General features: G+C 40.3%; 1 protein-coding gene and 1 pseudogene across 6 annotated transcripts in view; one reads left to right on the forward strand and one right to left on the reverse strand.

Annotated features, from left to right (window-relative positions):
• Window positions 1-12,247, reverse strand: part of MLST8 (MTOR associated protein MLST8) — a 29,990-nt gene extending 17,743 nt beyond the window's left edge. For 3 of the 6 annotated variants that reach the window (XM_021006688.2, XM_021006689.2, XM_021006690.2), the window contains exon 1: window positions 11,983-12,246. The gene's annotated coding sequence lies outside the window, so the exon portion shown is untranslated. Of the gene's footprint in view, window positions 1-1,216; window positions 1,480-11,982 lie in introns of all 6 variants that reach the window. The other 3 variants (XM_021006691.2, XM_078152556.1, XM_021006692.2) reach the window with 3 other exon arrangements.
• On the forward strand, window positions 2,762-4,170 carry LOC110221852 (density-regulated protein pseudogene; annotated as a pseudogene).
• Window positions 12,248-23,452: the final 11,205 nt, after the last annotated feature.

Raw genomic sequence — 23,452 nt, forward strand, 5'->3', positions numbered from 1 at the left:
TGTCTGTCAGGAAAGGATAAAAGTGAGGCCCCAGTAGAGATTAGATAACATAAATCTGCCACAGACCCAGATAGTGGTTGTACAATTTCCTCTACTGATATTTAGTAGCAAGTTAAGCAAAAGTAACACAGGATGGTGGGGATAACCCAAGGCTGAAATCTGGCAAGTCCTGTGTGGCAACAGGACAAGTGGGCAAGGGATTCCAATATAAAGGATAGTGGAGAGTTGAACTGGCTAACTGTACAGTTGAGATTTCAAAGGCAGAAAGTGTGGGAAAACATCAGTGACGAACTGAAAGAACAGGGAGAGGTAAAGAAGCTCGGAGGTCACAGTGAAGGCAAAGAACAGATTTAGGAGGAATGAAGCAAAAATAGAGATGACATAATAGGAAATTATTATCAGAGAAAGGAATATCAGAGTAGTAATTCATGGGTTAAGGTGAGACTGAGACAATACCTAGTCTGGTGAAGGGCAGAGGTGAAGATGTAAGTCAAGTGAGTTGAAGAGGTGGATGAAATAGAAGGCTAATGTGTTTGATGAGATATAAACATGTCTATTAGAGTATCCAAGTATGAAGGAAGGAATAGAAAGAAAAACCACGAGTAGGGTGCTGAACTCCTTAAGAAAGGAAGAATTAGCTGGAGACTAGTAAATACATGCAGCAAGAATCTGGACAAAGTGATGTAGATGGATTAAGTTAATCTTAAAGGAGGAAAGTTTGCCAAGTAATGGCAGTGGAAGGAAGGTCTAGAAGTAATACTAAGGAACAAAAAGTATCCCTACACTTCCTTGTGTCCCATTCTGTCAGGATACATGAAAGAAGCATTCAGGAGACAGAGGTCGCCAGAGCTCTAACATCCTCTGGGAGCAGCCAGGATCCCATGCATACAAGAAGACGGAAAATATGTGGGAAGAAAGGTCTAGGGTGAAGGGAACTGTAAGTAACAGCACATGGGCTCTAGGGAGCATAATACAGAGAGCAGAGGGACAAGGACCAGGAAAGGGCAGGGCTGAGGTGAAGGGGACAGAGCTAGGGAAAGAAGTTTTTGCTTTAGTGGACAGCAGTTCTGATTCTGGAGAGGAAGAGATGGAGGAAGTAACAGCTAGACAGAGCTTCTACTTTTTAGCTTCAGACATTTCTTGGTCTTCAAACACCAGGGAAGAATGGGGTTGAGAAGGAAAGGAGATCCAGTTAGGCATCTGGGTCAGCAAATACCTGGTGCTTGAGTCCCCAGGGGAACTCACACTTGGTGCCAGCTCCTTCGCAGCACTCCAAGGTAACAGATGATGATCATCCAGAGGACAATGTGCTTGTGGACAACATACTTGCTTCCTGTCTGACCTGTTATCTGTGGCTCTGATGATGAGAGGTCAGGCTTTTGGGTGCATAATGCTTCAGAGGCCTAAGGTAGTGCTGCTTGTCTCAGATGAAGCAGAAGAGAGGTTCCCTACACAAGGATGAATCCAGATCCAAGCAGCCTGTTGTGAAAGTGGGGATGGCTCAGTGAAAACATATCCTCCTTTCTGGGAAAGCTGCTTGAAAGATCCATAAGGTGCCTTTCTTCTCTACAAACTCATAATCCAAGACTGACCAGTACATCAAAGCACTTAATGAAAAGGAAGTGCAAAATCTGGTTGACACAGCCGATCGCTGCCAATGGCAGCCCGTCCACAGACAAAGAGAGTGACTAATATTCAAAAATCAGACATACTGCCCACTGCCTTTGGTTAGTTTGGACCACTTAAAAAACATACTCAATACCCACAGAAGGTAGGATGGGAAATGAGGGGAGGTGAGAAATCACAAACAAATCTGGCCACAGGGTGGCCAAATTCACATTTAAGTGCCTATTATATACAAAGCACTGTACTAGGGATGAAAAGATGAGACAGTCTCTGCCTCTGAGGGGTTTCTATTCTAGAGAGTGATTAAAAAATACACAAAAAGAAGTAAAAGGTAATTTGAGAAGAAGGGAGAGCACTCTAACAGCTGGAGAATGAAGGAAGGCTTCTCAGAAGGCCTGGCAACGAAGCTGAACCTTGAAGATCATGAAAAGCAGGGTGGAGGAAAAAATGCATTCCAGGCACTGGGAAATGACCAGTAAAAAGACTTGGAGATAAGAGATGGAATGCTATGTTGGCATGCTATAGATTAGTCCAGCTTGGCTCAAATGCAGACTATGTGAATGAGAGTAACGTACAATAAGCCTGGTTGGAGCTGAACAGCATGTGTGAACCCAGGAGAGACAAATGGTCAGATCTGTGCCTTAGACAGCTATATGGAAGGTGGAGTGGGGAGGGGACAGACTGTAGGTGGGGAGACCAATTAGGAGGCTGAAGGAGGATAATAATCCAGATAAGAGGTGCTGAGAGCCTAAACTAGGGTTGGGTCCCTGAGATAAATATGAAATGATGTGGAGGTTAAATTGACAAGATTTTGGTAGTTGAGGAGAATCAAGGATGCCTCTAAGGTGACTGGAAAGCCGATGCCATAACAAAACTAGGGAAGTGGGGTGTTTGGGTGCTTGCTGGTTCAGAGGGCAGAGGTGCTTTTCTCAGATGCTGTGGTGAAGCATGATGAAATGGGTTCCCCACAGAGGGATGAATCCAAATCTAAGATGACCTGCTGTGAACATGTGGAAGGCTCAAAACAAACATATCCTTCTTACTGAGAAAGATGCTTGAAATACCTAGAAGGGGCAAGAATATAAATGGTGTCAGTTTGAACATGTTGAATTCGAGATGATAACAGGACATCAAGATGAAGATGGTCAACAGACAACTGGTAACGCAAGGCAAGAGTTAAAAAGAGACACAGATATGTAAACCTGGGAATGTTCTGTTCTGAGATGACAATTGGATACATGGGAACTGATGAGATCACCAAAACAGAGAACATGGAGACAGATGGGAAAAGGTCCCAGCATACAGCATTGAGGTGCTCTGCTTATATAGAGGGAGGGAGGGAAGATGACCCAACAACGAAAATTGAGAAGGGCAGGTAAGAGGAGAAAAAGTCAAAAAAAGGGTCATGGAAACAGAGAGGAGAAAATGTCTAGAGGAGTGGGTAGCTGACTGTATCAAAAGCTGCAGAGAGGTCAAACAAGATGGGGACTCAGAAAATGCCACAGCGATAAACAATTAGGAAATCAACTTGTTCCAGAGCAATTTTAGCAGACTGTGGATTCAGAAGCCAGACCACAAGTGATTGACAAGTGAGTAGGGAGGCGAAAAAAATGGAGGAAAAATCAAATGAAGGTTTTTTTAAGAATGGGGAAGACAAAAGGCATATGGCATGCTTAGGTATCAGAGGAGAACTTAAGAAGAGGCTTTACACACTTCCTCATTTGTAAAATGAGGGTGTTGAACAAGAAGTCCTCTATAATGAGGGTTGTACTACCTTTGGCAGTTTCCTATTGCCTCTAGGATAAAACAGAAACTGGCCTTTCAGGCTCTCTGAAATCTACCTTTGAGCTACTTTTATATTATCATTCCACGTAGAAGGAGCAATGTCCCAACTCTTATATCCATATAAGTTACACTAGTTTTTTCTTAAAAAGGTACTGAGGCTGAGGGGGGCTTTAAGGCTTAGGATGGGAGTGGGAACTGCATGTGTTCAGGGGGTGGAAGTGGTGGTGGGCTGTGAACACAATTTGTGAGATACCTACAAACTCTTTGGAGTTCACTGTTCAAAAGTGTAAAGGAACCTGAGGAGCAATACCAAGTTAGACACAGATTACCCACTTCAGTTACTTTTCTATGGAGTCTGTTCATTCTTAGCAGAGCACCGTAAATACATACTGATGTTGCTAAATGTAGACAGCGGTTAAAGAAGAATTTTCCAAATGAGTTTATAAATTCACTGTGGAACAGAAAAAGAGAAAAGAGAAGAAAATAACACAAGACAGGTGGAAGGAGTCAAATAAAAAAAAAAGAGAGTACCGCAAAAGGTTAAAATAGCCAAAATTCCTAGAGCAAAGAAGAAATATCTAACAAGCGTATATGCAGCCTTGCAACTTCTGAAATTGACATCTTTAAGTACAGTTTTTTTGCTGAGGAAATTGTCATTTGGGGAGACTTCACAAATAACATTACTGATGAAATGCAGAAGTGGCCTGGATTATGGTGGACAGTGACAGCACTGAGCATCTGAGAGAGGTAAAAGAATAAGTTTCATAATCTGTCTTTAGAAGGCCTCATTTCTAAAATATATAGAGAATTAAGACAAATTTATAAGAATACAAGCCATTCCCCAATGGATAAATGGTCAAAGGATATGAACAGACAGTTCTCTGATGAAGAAATTAAAGCTATCTATAGTCATATGAAAAAATGCTCTAAATCGTTATTGATTAGAGAAATGCAAATCAAAACAACTCTGAGGTACCACATCACACCTATCAGATTGGCCAACATGACAAAACAGGAAAATGATAAATGTTGGAGAGGATGTGGGAAAATTGGAACACTAATGCATTGTTGGGATGGAGTTGTAAAATGATCCAACCATTTCAGAGAACAATTTGGAACTACGCCCAAAAGGCTACAAAAATGTGCATACCCTTTGATCCAGCAATAGCACTTTTAGGGCTATATCCCAAAGAGATCAAACAAATGGGAAAAGGACCCACATGTACAAAAATATTCATAGCAGCTCTTTTTGTGGTGGCAAAGAGCTGGAAATTGAGAGGATGCCCATCAATCGGGGAATGCCTGAGCAAGTTGTGGTATATGAATGTAATGGAATACTATTGCGCTATAAGAAATGATGAACAGGCTGACTTCAGAAAAACCTGGAAAGACTTATATGGTCTGATGCTGAGTGAAGTGAGCAGAACCAAGAGGACTTTGTACACAATAACAGCCAGGTTATGCGATGACTGATATTGTTAAACTGAACCCTTCTCAGCATTACAAGGATCTAAGACATCTGCAGAGGCGTCGGGATGGAAAATGCTGTCCACATCCAAAGAAAGAACTCTGGAAGTTGAATCGCTATCACTTATTATTACCTTCTGTTGAGTTTTGTTTCATCTTTCTGATGGTTCCTCCTATTGGTTTTAACTTTTACTTACAACTTCACTAATGTGAAAATATATTTAATAGGAATGTAAATGTAAAGCCTATATCAGATTGTGTGCTGTCTTGGGGAGGAAGGGGGAGAAAAATTTTTAACTCAAAAGAATATGGAAGTGATTGTTGATAAATCAAAATAAATTAATAAAATAAAAAAATAAATCTGTCTTTAGAGAAGGAAAGAGAAAATTCTTTTAAAATAACTGTAAACAATGTAAAATATTTGGGCAACCTGCCGAGACAAACCTAGGAACTATATGAACACAATTACAAAATACTTTTCACACAAATAAGGTCAGATCTGAACAACTGGAAAAATATTAATTGTTCTTGGACAGGTCGAGCCAAGATAATAAAATGACAATTTCACTTATGTTAATTCAGTGCCATATCAATCAAACTACCAAAAAATTATTTTCTAGAGCTAGAAAAAAATCATAACAAAATTCACAAGGAGGAACAAATGGTCAAGAATATCAAAGGATTTAAGGAAAACAAATGTGAAGGAAGGTGGCCTGGCCATTCCAGATCTCAAACTGTATTATAAAGCAGCAATCATCAAAACTATCTGGTATTGGCTAAGAAACAGAATGGTGGATCAGTGGAATAGGTTAGGTACACAAAACACAGTAGTCGATGAATACAGTAATCTACTGTTTGATAAACCCAAAGACTCCAGCTTTTGGGACAAGAACTCACTATCTGACAAATACTGCTGGGAAACTGGAAAGCAATATGGTAGAAACTAGGCATAGACCAACATCTTATACTATATACCAAGATAAAATCAAAATGGATACATGATTTAAACATAAAGGATGAGACCATAAGCAAATTAGGAGAGCAAGGTTCACCTGTCAGATCTATGGGGAAGGAAAGAATTTATGACCAAACAAGAGACAGAGAGTATTACTAGATGTAAAATGGACAATTTTGATTATATTAAATTAAAAAGGTTTTGGCACAAACAAAACCAAGATCAGAAGGAAAGCAGAAAGCTGGGGAACAATTTTTACAGCAAGTAAACTGAAATGGAAAATCTGATAAAGTCCTTGTTTCTCAAATATATAGAGAACTGAGTCAAATTTATAAGAATGCAAGTCACTACCCAATTGATAAATGGTCAAAGGGTAGGAACAAGCAGTTTTCAGGCAAAGAAATCAAAGCCATCTATCATCATATGAAAAAATGCTCTAAATCACTGCTGATGATTTAATCTGAGAAATGCAGATTAAAACAACTCTTAGGTATCACCTCACATCTACCAAATTGGCTAATATGACATAAAAGGAAAATAAATGTTGGAGGGGATATGAGAAATTGGGACATTAATACAATGTTGGTGGAGTTGTAAACTTATTCAATTATCCTGGAAAGCAATTTGGAACTACACCCAAAGGGCTATAAAATTATGTATATCCTTTGATCCATGTCCACTACTACCTCCATATCCCAAAGAGATTAAAAAAAAAAGAAGGGAAAACGATCAAATTGTACAAAAAATATTTAAATATTTGTAGCAGCTCTTTTTGTAGTGGCAAAGAATTAGAAACTGAGACTTCTGCTTCCGGGAGCCAAGATGGTGGAGGTAGTCGCTCTCACCCTTCCCTATCAACCTCTGAAAACCCAGAAAATATCACCCCAGAAAAAAAAAACCCTGGAACAGCTGAACTAGAAGAAAGACGGGAACAGCAGTGTAGCAGCCCAGCAAACAGGTCTCCCAGTGCCTCAGCAAAAATAAGGGAAGCAGCACTACAAAGGGCCCCAGGCAGATAATCACCCTGCAGCATTCATCTAAAAGGAGCTGAAGAAAGCAACCTAGAGTCTTCCTAAAGTCCCAGCCTTGCTCATTTCAACCCAACACCAGGTAAGCTGTCAGAACCCTACAGGCTCCAACTGTCAACCAGGAGGAGATCCTGAAGCCCAGGTGGTAGAGCAGGCAAACGACAACACCTGGACCTCCAAGTGCCTCAGTGAGGGCGGGTGAACCGGTGGAAACTAGCTCAGAAAACCACCAAAGGAATCTCCCAGTGCATTAGCAGAAACGAGGGAGGCAGCATTGCAAGGGGCCCCAGGCAGATAAATACCCTACAGCACCCACCTAAAAGGAGCTGAAGAAAGCTAAAGGAAATGAAAAGCAGGCAACCTAGAACTGCCTGAAAGTTCCAGCCTTGCTGATTCCAGCCCAACATGAGGTAAGATGCCAAAACCCTACAGCCTCTAATTGCCAACATAAGAGGCCCCAGCACACAAAGCCAGTGACTAAGACCTAGGCTCCCAACACAAGAAGCTTGGGTCAGTGCCCTCTGTTCCCCAGCAGGAGAGCTCAATCTCTTTAAAGGCCAGGGAATAAAGAAACCATGAGTAAAAAGAAATGTACCATAGATTCATATTATGAGAAGAGTGAAGATCAAGACAGAAATTCTGAAGAAGACAACATTGTCAACAAACCCACATCTGCAACATCAAAAGGGAATATGAACTGGTCTGAAGCCCAAAAAGCCTTCTTAGAAGAGCTCAAGAAGGATTTTAAAAGTCTAATGAGAGAGGTAGAAGAGTCCTTAAAAAATACAATTGGCCAATTGGAAAAAAAGTACACTGAAGAAAACAAGTCCCTAAAAAACACAATTGGCAAACTGGAAAAAAAGTACACTGAAGAAAACAAATCCCTTAAAAATACAATTGGCCAACTGGAGAAGGAAATACAAAAACTAACAGAAGAAAAAATGGAAACTAATGACTCTATGAGAGAGCAAGAATCAGTCAAACAGAAACAAAAAATGAAAAAATAGATGAAAACGTAAAATACCTCATTGGTAAAACAACCAACCTGGAAAATCGATCTAGGAGAGACAATTCAAAAATCACTGGACTACCTGAAAATCACGATGAAAAAAAGAGCCTGGACAGTATCTTTCAGGAAAAAATGCAGAAGTCCTAGAACCAGAAGATAAAATAACCATAGAAAGAATACAACGTTCACCATCTGAAACAGATCCCAAATTGACAATGCCAAGAAATATAATAGCAAAATTCCAAAATTACGAGATGAAAGAGAAGGTGCTGCAAGCAGCCAGAAAGAAACAATTTAAATATCATGGAACCACAGTCAGGAATACACAGGACCTTGCAGCTTCTACATTAAAAGACCGCAGGGCATGGAACATGATATTCCTTAAGGCAAAGGAGCTTGGAATGCAGCCAAGGATCAACTATCCTGCAACAATGAGCATGATTTTTCAAGGGAGAAGATGGATATTCAACGAAATAGGGGACTTCCAAACCTTCCTGATAAAAAGACCAGAGCTCAACAAAAAATTTGATCTTCAAGTACAAGATTCAAGAAAGACATAAAAAGGTAAATGGGACAGAAAGACACAAAATGTTTTTGAGAAGGGCGGGCTGTTTACATCCCTACAAGGGAAGATGACACTTGCAACTCTTGAGAATTGTATTGTTACTGCACCAGGTTAAAGGAGTATACATAAAGGGGGTGGATATTAGTTGACTTTGATGTAAGGATAAAAAAAAAATCTAATCAAGTGGATTAAACAGATCCAAGTAAGTGGATTCATTTGATCTTAGAAAATGTACTGAGAAAGGAGGAGGCAGGCAAGGGTAAACTACATTACAGGAAAAGGCATAAAATCCTATTGCAGCAGAGGGAAAGAAGGGAAGGAGGTGAGCATTGTTTGAACCTTACTCTCATCAGTTTGGGCTCAAGAAGGGAATAACATAATCAGTTAGGTAGAGAAATCTAACTTGCCCTATAGGCAGTAGGAGGGAAAAGGGGCAAGGAAAGGGAGGGGGGATAGAAGGGAGGGAAGAAGCAGTAAGGGCAAAAGGGAAGAAAAGGGAAGGGTCTAATACAAGGGAAGCAGGACTGAAGGAGGCTGTAGTCAAAAGCAAAACACTAGTGAGGGGAGGAGAAAGGAGAAAGAAAAGCATAAACAGGGGGAAAAAAGGATGGAGAAAAAGACACAGATGGTAATCATAACTGTGAATCCAAAGAAAGAACTATGGAAGTTGAATTACTCTCTTTTTTCCCCCTCTCTTCTGTTGAGTTTTGTTTCCTCTTTCTGATGGTTCCTCCTATTGGTTTTAATTTTTACTTACAACTTCACTAATGTGAAAATATGTTTAATAGGAATGTAAATGTATAGCCTATATCAGATTGTGCGCCATCTTGGGGAGGGTGGTGGAGAGGAAGGGGGAGAAAAATTTTCAACTCAAAAGCATATGGAAGTGATCGCTGATAAATCAAAATAAATTAATAAAATAAATTAAAAAGAGAACTGGAAACTGAGTGGATGCTCATCAATTGGGGAATGGCTGAACAAGCTGTGGCATATGATTGTAATAGAATACTACTGTTCTATGAGAAATGATGAGTAGGTTGATTTCAGAAAAACCTGGAAAGACTTATACGATCTGATGCAAAATGAAGTGAGCAGAACAAGGAGAACATTGTACACAGTAACAGCAATACTGTATGACAATCAACTGTGAATGACTTAGCTATTCTCAGTAATACAATGATCCAAGACAATTCCAAAGGGCTCATGATGAAAAATGCTATCCACCTCCATTGAAAGAACTGATGGAGTCTGAATGCAGATCAAAACATACTATTTTTCACTTTCTGTATTTTTTTTCCTTTGGGTCTGTGTCTTCTTTCACAAAATGACTAATATGGTAATATGCTTTACATGACTGATTATATGTAATTTATATTGAATTGCTTACTGTCTGGGGGGGGAGGTGAGGAAAGGAAGGGGAAAATTTGGAACTCAAAATTGTAAAAAAAAAGTTAAAAATTATCTTTACATGTAATTGGGGTGAAAATAAAATATTTTTTAAAAAATCTGTCTTTAGTTACCTAAAATTATAGTTGATAAAACCAAAGAAAGGCCTTCAATAAATATATCTCTCTGTACATACATATATGTGCGTATACATACATATATATACATTCATGTATATCCTACAATATCTTTTATTCTTGGCATTTCACTGTTCTGTATAAGGCTGACTGATTTTTTTTTAACTGATAAAATCTAATAAATATGGTGGGGAAATGCATCATGCTTATGCATGAAAGAGATTTAATTAAATATGAAATTTTAGTCAAATCATTAAAAAAAATACTGAAACCATCCTTGAAATTTGATGTGCTAAAATGATAAAGGCTAAAGCCTGTCGAACTGGCTTCCTCATTGCCTGAGTACAAAACAGCCAGGAAGAACTTCTGGTGTTCTCTGATATCTGGCTAGTGGAAAATGACTGACAATTTAGATGTGAGTTTCATGCCTAATTTCATTGAATATCCTGCAGCTATGGAAGCACAGGAACAGACACCTACTATGTGCCAGGCACTATGCTAAGTACTTTTTACAAATATCATCTGCTGAACCTCACAACAAACCTGGGAGGTAGGTGCTATTATCATCTTCATTTTATAGTTGAGGGAACTGAGAAAACCTGAAATCAAGTGACTTGCCCAAGGGTCACACAGCCAGTTAGTTTCTGAGGCCATATTTGAACTCAGATCTTCCAGACCCAGCTTTCTATCTACTCTGCCAATTGCTGAATGATCTGAGTGGTTTTTTCGCTTGTCTCCACATTTAGCTTAGCAAACAGTAGGTGCTTAATAAAGGTTAACTGACTGTCCTATTTTGTTTCAATATTGAACCTGAACTACAGTTCTGCGCTGAGTTGGGCCCTGCCCAGAACACTCTGCTTCACTCATACTGTACTACTAGCTATTTCTCCAAAATAAGAGTCTATCTCCAGGGTCCAGGTTTACAGAAGCTGTTACTCATCCCTCTAACATGCTCCTTTCTCATCTCCGTGTCTCAGAATCTTTAATCCCCTAGCAGCCAAGCCTCTGGTAAAGACATGGGATGACAAACAGTTCCCATACATCAAGCTTTTCTTCCATGTGCTCTGTGATCCCTAATTCTATGAAGGCAGAAGTAGGTCTTTGATGTCAGCATTGCAGAAAATAGGTACTTTACAATCCAACACAGTATTAAGCACCTACTGGGTGCAACACTCTATGCTAAGTGCTACATACAAATATCCATTCCAAAAACCACCCCTTAAGCTTCTACAACTGCAAGGGGCTGTGCCAGTATCTACAGAAAATGGTCCAGGTCCTACCTTCAGAGGGCCTGAAATCTAGAAGGTTTTCGCGTTGTGTTTTGTTTGGGGGGGGGTTTAGGCAATGGGGTTAAGTGACTTGCCCAGGGTCACACAGCTAGTTAAATGTTATGTATCTGAGGCCACATTTGAACTCAGATCTTTCTGAATCCAGGGCCGGTGCTCTATCCACTGCGCCACCTAGCTGCCCTCGTTTTTAGGGATACTACCTATAACAAGTGTTTACATGCATAAATCTGTTGAATGAATGAGGCCGTTCCCGAAGGACCTCTTCTGGCTTCCAGGAGCCCAGGTTCAGAAGGTCAGGCCCCCTCTCAAAGGAGAAAGAGGATGTCCCCTTTTCACCCAACCAGAGCACAAGGGACTAGGAAGGTAGGAGGGGCCCCGGCTGTCAGCCCTGCAGTCCACATTTGGGCCACAAAGGGGCAGCCACCGCTTGCCAGGCCAAGGAGTGGCGCAGCAATGCGAGGCGCAGGCGCACGGCGGGGGGGGGGCGGTGGAGAGGCGGAGAGAGACCACCACCGGCATTAAGCCTCCGCCACAGCCGCTGCCGCCACCATGGCGCATGCTCAGCTTAACAGACGAGCCGGCGGGCCGGTGGTTTTTAGGGTCGGGAGCCACCTTAGGTTCGGGCCCAGCCCGGGTCTGTGGAGTTGCGCCGGCTACCCAAACCTTCCCCCTCTACCCATACGCCCCTCAGTCTGCCTCCCCGAGCCCCCTGCCGCAGCCACCCAGGCACCGTACCTTACTCACACAAGGATCCCCACTCCACCGGGACTCAGGACGGCTGGGAGAGTCGGAACGAATCGATGGGTAGCGAGCCTGAGCATCGAGTCATCGATTGGATTGTTTTAGTTCTAGGGCGAAACCATGGGAAAGGAGGGGAAGGGAAGCTGGATGAGACCATAGTTCGGCGAGGTGGGGGGAAATTCTCGTTTTCTTAGGAGCCTCTGGGGCTGTCCCCTCTGCATCTCATTTGCATATCGAAGGGGCGGGCAGTCATCCAGTCCTTCTGGCCCAGTCTAATTACCTTTTCTCGGTGCTCGACCTTTCTGCCACATCTGACAGTGCTGACCACCCTCTCTCCTGGGTGCCCATGCACCTCCCTGGGAGTTTTCCTCCCACTTGAGGGGGACCCCCAGCTGCGTGCAGTGGAAAACGAGAGCGTGTGACCTTGGACGGGCGGTGGGCTTGTCCACATCCACTACGAATTTATGTTATCGAATCTCAGCTGAGCTCTTCTTGAAGCTTTTGCTCCTTCCTAATGGATTCTCTCTGGCACTCCTGCACAGCATCGGCTCCAGACCTTTTCTCCTCCCACTGCAGCTTTCTCCCCACCGCACCCCCCTCCCCCTTCGCCCCCAGCCGAGGACCTGGCATCATACTTGAATGGGGAAATTAAATTGAGGCAATATGTCACTAGCTCCTTCCCCTCTTCTTACATCTCTCAACCCTTAATATGAGCTCCCCACCTACTCTTTTCTCCCCCTTTATGCCAATCTCAGATGAAAGTTAAACCCTGTACATGTACCCTTGATTCCTATCAGATTGCCCTATTATCTCCTCTTTTAAAAAATTTTTTTTTTATTTTAAAAAATTAATTTATTTTTAGTTTTCAACAATCACTTCCATAAGTTTTTGAGTTTTTAATTTTCTCCCTCCCCCTACCCAAGCGTGCAATCTGATACAGGTTTTACATATACATTCCTATTAAACATGTTTTCACAGTCATGTTGTAAAGAAGAATTAGAACCAATAGGAATATCATCTCTTTCTCTCAAATCTTTATTCTTTATTCAACAAGCACTTATGAAATGCCCACTAAGTATCAGGCAAGGTGAAGATTTTCAACAGTCTCTTAATTGTTAAACATGATGGCTTTTTTCTTCTATTTTTTATCCTTGACCTCTCTACAGCTTCTGATATTATTGACCACATGCTTCTTCAGGATATTCTCTGCTTGCCCTGGATTTGAAATGCTTTTCTGTCCTGGTTCTCCTGCCTAACTACTCCTCCATTTCCTTTGCTGGCTCACCATTTACCTTCTACCCTATAACCCTGAGTGTTTCCCAAAGGTCTGTCCTGGGGGTCTGGGGGTCTCTCTCTCTCTCTCCCCCCCTTCCCCCTCTTCCTCCTCCTCTCTCCCTCTCCATATAGATACACACATATTTATATATAACGCATATATGTATGTACATGTATGTATGTATTTCCAGTCTCTCTCTTTAAAATGTCAGCTCCTTGAGAGTTGGGATTGAGTTATTTTATTTTATTTTATTTTATTTTATTTTATTTTATTTTATTTTATTTTATTTGTGTGCTTGGTGCATAGCACAGTGCCTGGGCCTAGTTAAGTACTAGTAATTGCTAGTTGACTGTTGACTGACTAATATCTTTCCTGAGCTTCAAGCCACAAGACCAACTAACTAAGAGGCCTGCTAAGCCTCTTCACTCTGATGCCTTGGGGTGCTATTCCCTTCCTCCATCTCATATTGAAGATGCCCAAAATTGAACTGTATGTCTTCTCACTCCCCATCCCCAAACCTTTGTTGTGTTCAGTCATGTCCAACTTTTCATTTAGGGTTTTCAAAGTTTTCAAAGTACTGGAGTACTTTGCCATTTCTTTCTTTAGCTCATTTTTACAGATGAGGAAATTGAGGCAAATAGGGTTAAACGTCTTGCCCAGGGTCACACAGCTAATAATTGTCTGAGGCCAGATTTGAACTCAGGAAGGTGAGTCTTCCTGACTCCAGGCTGGTCACTCTATTCACCAAACCACCTAGCTGCCCAAATCTACCCTTACTACAAATGTCATATTCCTATTAAGAGAACCACCATTCAATTGTTGTTCTTCCTCCCAGAAACAGTCAGTAGCTGAGTATTGTTGGTTCTGTCTCCACATACAAGGTTTCTGGCATCCATCCATTCACCTGGCCCCCCTCCCCAGTTCAGACCCTCCTTACTTCTCCCTTGGATTACAATAGCCTCCCAACAGGTCTCCCTGCTTCCAGTCTCTCCTCTCTCTATGCCATCCTCCACGTACAGCCACCAAAAAAACTTCCTTATCCCTGACCAGGTCATTTCCTTGCTCAAAAGTTCCCAAGTGCCTACCTGTTTCCCCTAGGACAAGACACAAATTCCTTTACCTGGAATTTAAGGCTTTCCCCAACCTGGCACCAAAATATCTTTCCAGCATTATTTCACCTCCTTCCCCTATACCTACCAAACTGGCTTTCACATCTGGGCCTGTGCCCAGACTATCTCCATATACCCCGATATAGTCCTTTGAACCCCCAACATTTGGATGTTTTCCTTTACTTCAAGGCTCTGTTCATAGGTTATCAGTCTTTCCTGATCACCTTCCTTGTTACTGTTTTCTCCCTTCTCAAATTATCTTATATTTACCTGTCTACAGAATATAGTATTGTCTCTGCAGACTAAACTTCTTAAGGGCAAGTATTATTTTTCCTTTTGTCTCTGTATCCCTAGCAGTTAACACAGTGTCTAGGTTAATTTGTTGTTGAGTCATTTCAGTCAGTTTTGACTCTCTGTGACCCTTTTTGGGATTTTCTTGGCAAAGATACTGGAGTGGTTTGCCATTTCCTTTTGCAGTTCATGTTACAGATGAGGAAACTGAGGCAAAGAGGGCTAAGTGATTTGGCCAGGGTCACACAACTAGTAAGTGTCTGAGGCCGATTTGCACTCAGATCCTCCTGACTCCAGGACTGGCGTTAGAGCCACCTAGCTACCCCTTAATACAAGCCTGTTAAATTGGCATTTTAAGCCCAGCCCCACCCAATCTCTCCGGACTTATTTCACATTGCTCCCTTTTATGTGTTCTACATTCCAAGCTACTTAGCACTCCCTGAATTTGGCAATATAATCTCTTCCCACCTTTCCTTCCTAGAATTTGTAACTCCTTCCAATGTTCAATTCAAGCACCATCTCCTTTCTTCCTCTCTTTAGTTATTAGTACTCTTTCCCTCTTTATATTATCTTGTATTTGCTGAACTACGTAATTAGTCAAATATTGAATATAAGCTTAAAAACTCTTTGAGAGCAGAAACTGTTTTGTGTGTATGTGTGTGTGTGTTTGTATCCTTGGTACCTCAGACACAGAAGGCACTTTTTCAATCTTCCATTAATGCTGGTGCCTTCCCTCGGTTCATTATCTCCAATTTATCATTTATGTATTTTGTGTGTACGTGGCCATTTGCATGTTGTCTCCCCTGTTAGTCTCCTTGAGAGCAGGGTCTGTCTTTTACCTTAGCATACTGCCTGGCACATAGTAGACACTTAATAAATGTTTGTTGACTTGACAGCAAGAATACTTGTTCAGTTATTGAGGGGACATGGCCAAAAGTGACAGGTAACCAGGTCTGTCGGGGACAGACTGATCCCCAGGTCTTGAAAGGGATAGAGAGAGACACCTGACTTTGAGGGGGAAGAAAAACATTCAAGCTTTTTAAGATACAGACTGACTGTGGATTCTGAGACAACAAGATAGATATTCAGGACCTGCCAATGGCAAAGAGTCAGGCTCTAAAGGGATAGAGGATGAAGGCATCCAAGGCCTTGAGGGAAGAGATATTTCATTCCAAAATGGGGAGAGACCTCTCCTTGTCTCTCCTTGGGAAGGGCAAACAGATGTCCAGATCCTGAGGGGAAATACAGGACATACCCAGGCCCAAACTGGGATAATTGGATATACAGACCCTGAGGGAATAAACAATGAGGTTCTAAAAGAGAGAGGCCCAGACAGACTTGCCTCAGAAGGGAACAATATATCCAGGGTCACCTGATTAGGGAAGGGGAAGGGAATAGGCATTTTTAATAATACTTATTATATACCAGGCACTGTGCTAAACACTTTTTAGGTTATGTTGTCTCATTTGATCTTTACACTAAATAACCTGGTGAGGTAGGTGCTATAATTGTCAATTCCCATTTTACAGCTGAGGAGACTGAAGCAAGCAGAAGTTCAATGACTTGCTGAGGGTCACACAGCTAGTAAGTGTCTGAGGCTGGATTTGAATTCAGGTCTTCCTGATTCCAGGCCCTGTGCTCTATCCACTGAGCCACCTAGCTGAGTGAGTGAGCAGACATCCTGTTCTAAAGGGCAGAGACAGATATTAGGACCTAATCATTAGGCTTTGAAAATGACAAACAGACATGAGGAGCCATTAGAGAAAAGATGGACATCCAGATCTGGAGAGGACAGGTACCACACCCAGAAGCAGTGTGCCCTGTGGTAGGTGAATTAATTAGCTTTGGAGTCAAAGAACTTGTATTCAGTTCCTACTGATCTTATCATCTCTATGACCTTGGGCAAATCACTTAATCTTCCTAGGCCTCTGTTTTTCTCATCTTTCTAATAGGTGTTGGACCAGATAGCCCCTGAAGTACCTTCCAGCTCTAGAGATCCATGATTATTTCATTCTATGATCTATGCATCACCATATTCAACCTCTGAAAGGGAGAAACAAAATACCTATGCTTTGAGGGAACAGAGGGCCCAACTGGGACAGGTAGACACCCAGGCCCTGAAAGAGACAAAAATCTAGGATCAAAGTAGACCAACATCCAGGATTTTGGAGGGATATAGATATCCAGACCATGAAGTGAAGACAGAGACATCCAGATCCTGAAAGAAGCAAATGGACACCAAAATGTAAATATCTAAACCCTGAAGAGATAGACTGACATTTAAAGTCTGAGAAGACAGATGGAAATCCAGGCCCTAATGATAAGGATGGGATCTAGACCCCAGAAAAGAAAAATTCTGGGCTATAATCCCATCAACTGGCCTTTCATTGTGGCTACACCCAATCTCCCCTCCTTCATCTTGCCTCCGTATGGCCCCAGGCCACTTCCCACCCTTGTTAATTCTATTACCTCATAGACTACCTGGCCACTCCTAGATCTCTCCACAGGCTTTCTGTATATAAGGTTCATCTTGTCTCCATTAAGATGCTTAGATTTTTATAATCTAGCCACTGCTCTGATTCCTAAAATCTAGCCAAGGCGCAGATTTTCACAATCTAGCCAATAGCCCATAGATGCTCAGATTCCTTAAGAATAATATGGCAGATCTTCAATAAACCTTGACTGAAAGACGGCTTGGGTCAAATTCTTTCAGACAGGACCCGAGTGTTCTGATTTTGGGATTCCAGGACCCCTAACCTCTAGACCTCATCACTAATAGAGATAGCAGCCTTAGGAGGCAGATAAACATGTAGCTCCTGAGCAGAAAACCAGACATTGAGTCCCTAAGGAGACAAGAGACAGGTATCTAGGCTCTGTGTGGACCTACAGAAAGGGAGATTCTTAAAGAACAGGTAGGCTTCACCAGAATGGGGAGAAAGATATGACCAGGAAAGAGGTAATGATGTTGGGGGTAATGGGAGCAGGGTGATGTAGTGGAAAGTACAAATACACATATTGGATTTAAAGTGAGTAGACTTGCCATTCTAGTCAGGCCTTTCTTACTTATTACTTGTGCAGCCTTGGACAAAGGCTCTCTGGGCCTCCATTTTCCATCTCTAGATGAAAGATCCTATAATTGATAAGGTATCTTTAAGTCTAGGGAGTTTATAAACTGATAGGATATCCAGATGCAATGAAAAGAAGGATTTCTTGAGTTCTGCCTCATAAAGTATGAATCACTGACCACTAGGATGTTAGAAAAGGTTAAGAAGAGAACAGGAGAAGAAACTATAGTATAGACAGAAGAAGAAACAGGAGAGTAAGCAGAGAACAAGAGGAGTCACAAGAAGCCAGGGACAGAAAATATAGATGGCTTCTAGTTCATCCCTACCTCACCCTTAGAACTTGGACAGACAGCTTTGATTTGTAGCAGTTTGGCATATCCCAATCTGGGAAACTCAGACCTAACTGGGAGAATGCAGGTTGAGTGACTGAGGCAATCCAGAGTGAGGGTCCGTGCCAATCACAGGCTGCATTACATTTTCATGTTACTCCTCCAATCTCTTTGATTATTCCTGTCTTCTTTAAGAGTACTTCTCCTTATATATATATATAGAGAGAGAGCCTATATCAGATTGCACGCCATCTTGGGGAGGAAGGCGGGGGAGGGAGGGAGAGAAAATTTAAAACTCAAAAGCTTATGGAAGTGATTGTTAAAAATGAAAAATAAATTAATAATAAGGGGGAAAAAAAGAGTACTTCTCCTTGGACTTTTGGAGCCAAGGTGGTGGAGTAAGCAGTAAGTCACTCGCACCCTCCCTTATTGACCTTGAAAAACCCAGAAAATACTGCCCCAGGAAGAATCTTGCAACAGTAGAGCCAGCAGAGAAATGGGGTGCAACAGCCCTCTAGCTTGTGAGACTAGTATTAATAGGAAAAGTTCCTCTGGCTGTGGTTGAAGGGGACCAGTACAGGACGGGGGGCATTCCAGCAAGCCCCACCTTAGCAAACCAGGGGGAGATCTTGAGCCCTTGGGTGGTGTAGCAGGCAAGCTCCAATACTAGGCCCCTCCACCCTCCTGTCCCCCACCCCCACCCACTTGCCTTGACACAGCCAGGGGAACAGCAGTTGCCAGCACAGAGAACCATCATTTATATCCACCAGCAGCTGAATCTATCTGTGCTCTAGGGAAGCTCAAAACACAAATTCAGAAGAGAACAACATTGTCAATATACCTACATCCAAAACCTCAAAGGGGAATATGAACTGGTCTCAAGTCCAAAAAGCCTTCTTGGAAGAGCTCAAGAAGGATTTTAAAAGTCAAATAAGAGAGGTAGAAGAAAAATTGAACAATTCCTTTAAAAATGCAACTGACAAAATGGGGAATAAAAAGTACACTGAAGAAAACAACTCCTTAAAAAGTAGAATTGGGCAAAATGGAGAAGGAGATACAAAAGCTAACTGAAGAAAACAATTCATTAAAAATGAGAATTGGGCAAGTAGAAGCTAATGACTCTATGAGACATTAAGAATTAATCAAACAAAATCAAAAGAATTAAAAAATAGAAGAAAGCATAAAATACCTCATTGGAAAAAACTACTGAACTGGAAAACAGATCCAGAAGAGATAATACAAAAATTATCAGTCTGCCTGAAAGAGCCTGGACAACATCTTTCAAGAAATCTTCAAGGAAAACTGCCTTGAGGTCCTAGAACCATAGGGTAAAAGAGTCATTGAAAGAATCCACTGATCACCTCCTGAAAGAGAACCCAAATTGAAAACACCAAGGAATATTGTAGGCAAATTCCAGAATTATCAGGTCAAGGAGAAAATACTGCAAGCAGCCAGAAAGAAACAATTCAAATATCATGGAACCACAGTCAGGATTACGCAGGACCTTATAGCTTCTACATTAAAGGATCTGAGGGCTTGGAATATGATATTCTGTAAGGCAAAGGAGCTTGGATTGCAACCAAGGATCAACTACCCTGCAAAATTGAGCATAATCTTTCAGGGGAGGAAATGGATATTCGGTGAAATAGGGGACTTACAGACCTTTCTGATGAAAAGACCAGAGCTTAATGGAAAATTTGACCTTCAAATACAAGACTCAAGAGAGACATAAAAAATAAACAGGAAAGAAAAAAAAAACTTTGTTATTCAAAAAGGGCAAACTGTTTACATCCCTACATGAGAAGATGATACTTGTAGCTCTTGAGAACTGTATCTTTACCACAACATTTAGAAGGGATATATATATATATATATAGACAGACAGTGTGAATAAAGGTGGCTTTGATGTGATGATAAAAAACCTAATTAAATGGTGAAAATGAATTGTAATAGGAGAAGAGAAAAGGAGACGGCAGAAAAGGTAAATTACATCACATGAAGAGTCACAAAGACATTGCAGTAGAGGGAAAGAAGGGAGGGAGATGAGCATTGTTTGAACCTTATTCTCATCAAATTTGGCTCAAGGAGGCAATAACATACTCAGGTATAGAAATCTAACTTGCCCTGTAGGCAGTAGGAAGGGAAAGGGGAAAGAAAAGGGAAGAGGTGGATAGAAGGGAGGGAAGAAGTAGTAGGAGAAAAGAGAAAGAAAAGGGAGAGGGCTGATAGAAGGGAGGGAAGATTGAGGGAGGTGGTGGTCAAAAGCAAAACTTTAGTGAGGAGGGAAAGGGAGAAAGGAGAAATAAAAGTATAAACAAGGGGAGAATAGCATGGAGAGAAAGACACAGATAGTAATCATAACTGTGAATGTGAATGGGGTGGACTGTCATAAAATGGAAGCAGACAGCAGAATGGATTAAAAACCAGAATCCTATAATGTATTGTTTACAAGAAACACATTTGAAACAGAGGGTTACACACAGAGTAAAGGTAAAAGGCTGGAGTAGAATATATTATGCTTCAGCTGAAGTAAAAAAAGCAGGGGTAGCAATCCTGATCTCAGACAAAGCAAAAGCAAAAATAGATCTAATCAAAAGAGATAAGGAAGGAAACTACATCCTGCTAAAAGGCACCATAGACAATGAAGTAATATCATTACTAAACATATATGTACCAAGTGGTATAGTATCCAGATTCTTAGAGGAGAAATTCAGGGAGTTACAGGAGGAAATAGACAGCAAAACTATACTAGTGGGGGACTTCAACCTCCTCCTCTCTGAACTAGATAAATCTAACCACAAAATAAACAAGAAAGAAGTTAAGGAGGTGAATAGAATTAGAAAAGTTAGATATGATAGACCTCTGGAGAAAACTGAATGGGGATAGAAAGGAATATACTTTTTCTCAGCAGTACATGGCACATACACAAAAATTGACCATGTACTAGGGCATAAAAACCTCACAATCCAATGCAGAAAGGCAGAAATATTAAATGCATCCTTTTCAGATCATGATGCAATAAAAATTACATGTAATAAAGGGCCATGGAAAGATAGACTAATTGGAAACTAAATAATCTAATCCTAATAAATCTAATCCCAAACGACAAATCATAGAAACAATCAGTAACTTTATCCAAGAGAATGACAATAATGAGACAACATACCAAAACTTATGGGATGCAGCAAAAGCGATTCTTAGGGGAAGTTTTATATCTCTAAGTACTTACATGAATAAAATGGAGAAAAAGATCAATGAATTGGGCACACAACTAAAAAAGCTAGAAAAAGAATAAATTAAAAATCCCAATTAAACACAAATTAGAAATATGAAAACCAAAAGAAAATAATAAAAGAAATTAAGAAAACTATTGAACTAAATAAAACCTAAGAGCTGTTTTTGTGAAAAAACCAACAAAATAGATAAACCTTTGGTTAATTTCATTAAGAAAAGAAAGAAGAAAACCAAATTACCAGTATCAAAAATGAAAAGGGTGAATTCACCACCAATGAAGAGGAATTAAAACAATAATTAGGAGCTATTTTGCCCAACTCTGTGCCAATAAATTTGACAATCTTAGGGAAATGGATGAATATTTACAAAATATAAATTGACTAACAAGAAGAGGAAATAAAATACTTAAAAACCCCTTTTCAGAAAAAGAAATGAAACAAGCCATCAATGAACTTCCTAGGAAAAAATTTCCAGGGCCACATGGATTTACAAATGAATTCTATCAAACATTTAAAGAACAATCAATTCCAATACTATATAGACTATTTGGGAAAATAGGCAAAGGAGTCCTACCAAATTCTTTTTATGATACAAATATGGTACTAATACCTAAGCCAGGAAGAGCCAAAACAGAGAAAGAAAATTCTAGACCAATTTCCCTAATGAATGTATCTGCAAAAATATTTAAATAAAACATTAGCAAAAAGACTATAACAACTTATCATGAGAATACACAATGATCAGGTAGGTTTTATACCAGGAATGCGGGGCTGGTTCAATATTAGAAAACCGTCAGCATAATTGACCATATCAACAACAAAACTAACAGAAACCATATGATTATCTCAATAGATACAGAAAAGGCTTTCGGCAAAATATAATACCTATTCCTATTAAAAACACTGGAGAGCATAGGAATAAATGAGTCTTCCTTAAAATGATAAGTAGCATCTACCTAAAACCATCAGCAAGCATATGTTAATGAGGATAAGCTAGAAGCATTTCCATTAAGATTGGAGGTGAAACAAGGATATCTATTATCACCACTGTTATTCAATATGGTACCAGAAACATCAGCTTTAGCAATAAGAGAAGAAAAAGAAATTGAAGGAATTAGACTAGGCAAAGAAGAAACAAAACTATCCCTCTTTGCAGATGATATGATGATATGCTTAGCGAATTCTGGAGAATCAAGTAAAAAACTACTTGAAATAATAAACACCTTTAGCAAAGTTGCAGGATATAAAATAAACCCACATAAATCATTGGCATTTATTTATATTACTAACAAAGCCCAACAGCAGGAGAGAGAAAGAGAAATTCCATTTAAAGTTATTGTAGATGTTATAAAGTATTTGGGAGTCTACCTGCCAAAACAAACTCAGGAATTATATATGAACACAATTACAAAACACTTTTAACACAAATAAAGTCAGATCTAAATAATTGGAAAAACATCCATTGCTTCTGGGTAAGTTGAGCTAATATAATAAAAATGACAATTCTACCTAAATTAATTTACTTATTCAGTGCCATACCAATCAAACTACCAAAAATTATTTTGTAGAGCTAGAAAAAATACTAACAAAATTCATTTGGAAGAATAAAAGGTCTGGAATATCAAGGGAATTAATGAAAAGAAATGCAAGGCCTAGCCATACCAGATCTTAAATTGTATTACAAAGCAGCAATCATCAAAACTACTTGGTACTGGCTAGGAAATAGAGTGGTAGATCAGTGGAATAGGTTAGGTACACAAAACAATGAATATAGTAATATAGTCAATGAATATAGTAATCTACTGTTTGATAAACCCAAAGACTCCAGCTTCTGGGATAAGAACTCACTATTTGACAAGAACTGCTGGGAAAACTGGAAAATTGTATGGCAGAAACTGGGCATAGACCAACATCTTACACCATATGCCAAAATAAAGACAAAATGGGTACACAATTTAGATATAAAGGCTGATACTTTAAGTAAACTAGGAGAGCAAGGAATAGTTACCTGTCAGATTTATGGAAATCAGAAGAATTTATGACCAAACAAGAGACAGAGAACATTATGAAATGCAAAATGGATAATTTTAATTACATTAAATTGAAAAGTTTTGCACAAACAAAGTCAATGCAACCAAGATTAGGCGGGAAGTGGAAAACT

This window comes from Phascolarctos cinereus, unplaced genomic scaffold, assembly GCF_003287225.1.
Source record: "Phascolarctos cinereus isolate Bilbo 61053 unplaced genomic scaffold, phaCin_HiC Scaffold_4;HRSCAF=312, whole genome shotgun sequence".
In the NCBI taxonomy this organism is placed as follows: Eukaryota; Metazoa; Chordata; class Mammalia; order Diprotodontia; family Phascolarctidae; genus Phascolarctos; species Phascolarctos cinereus.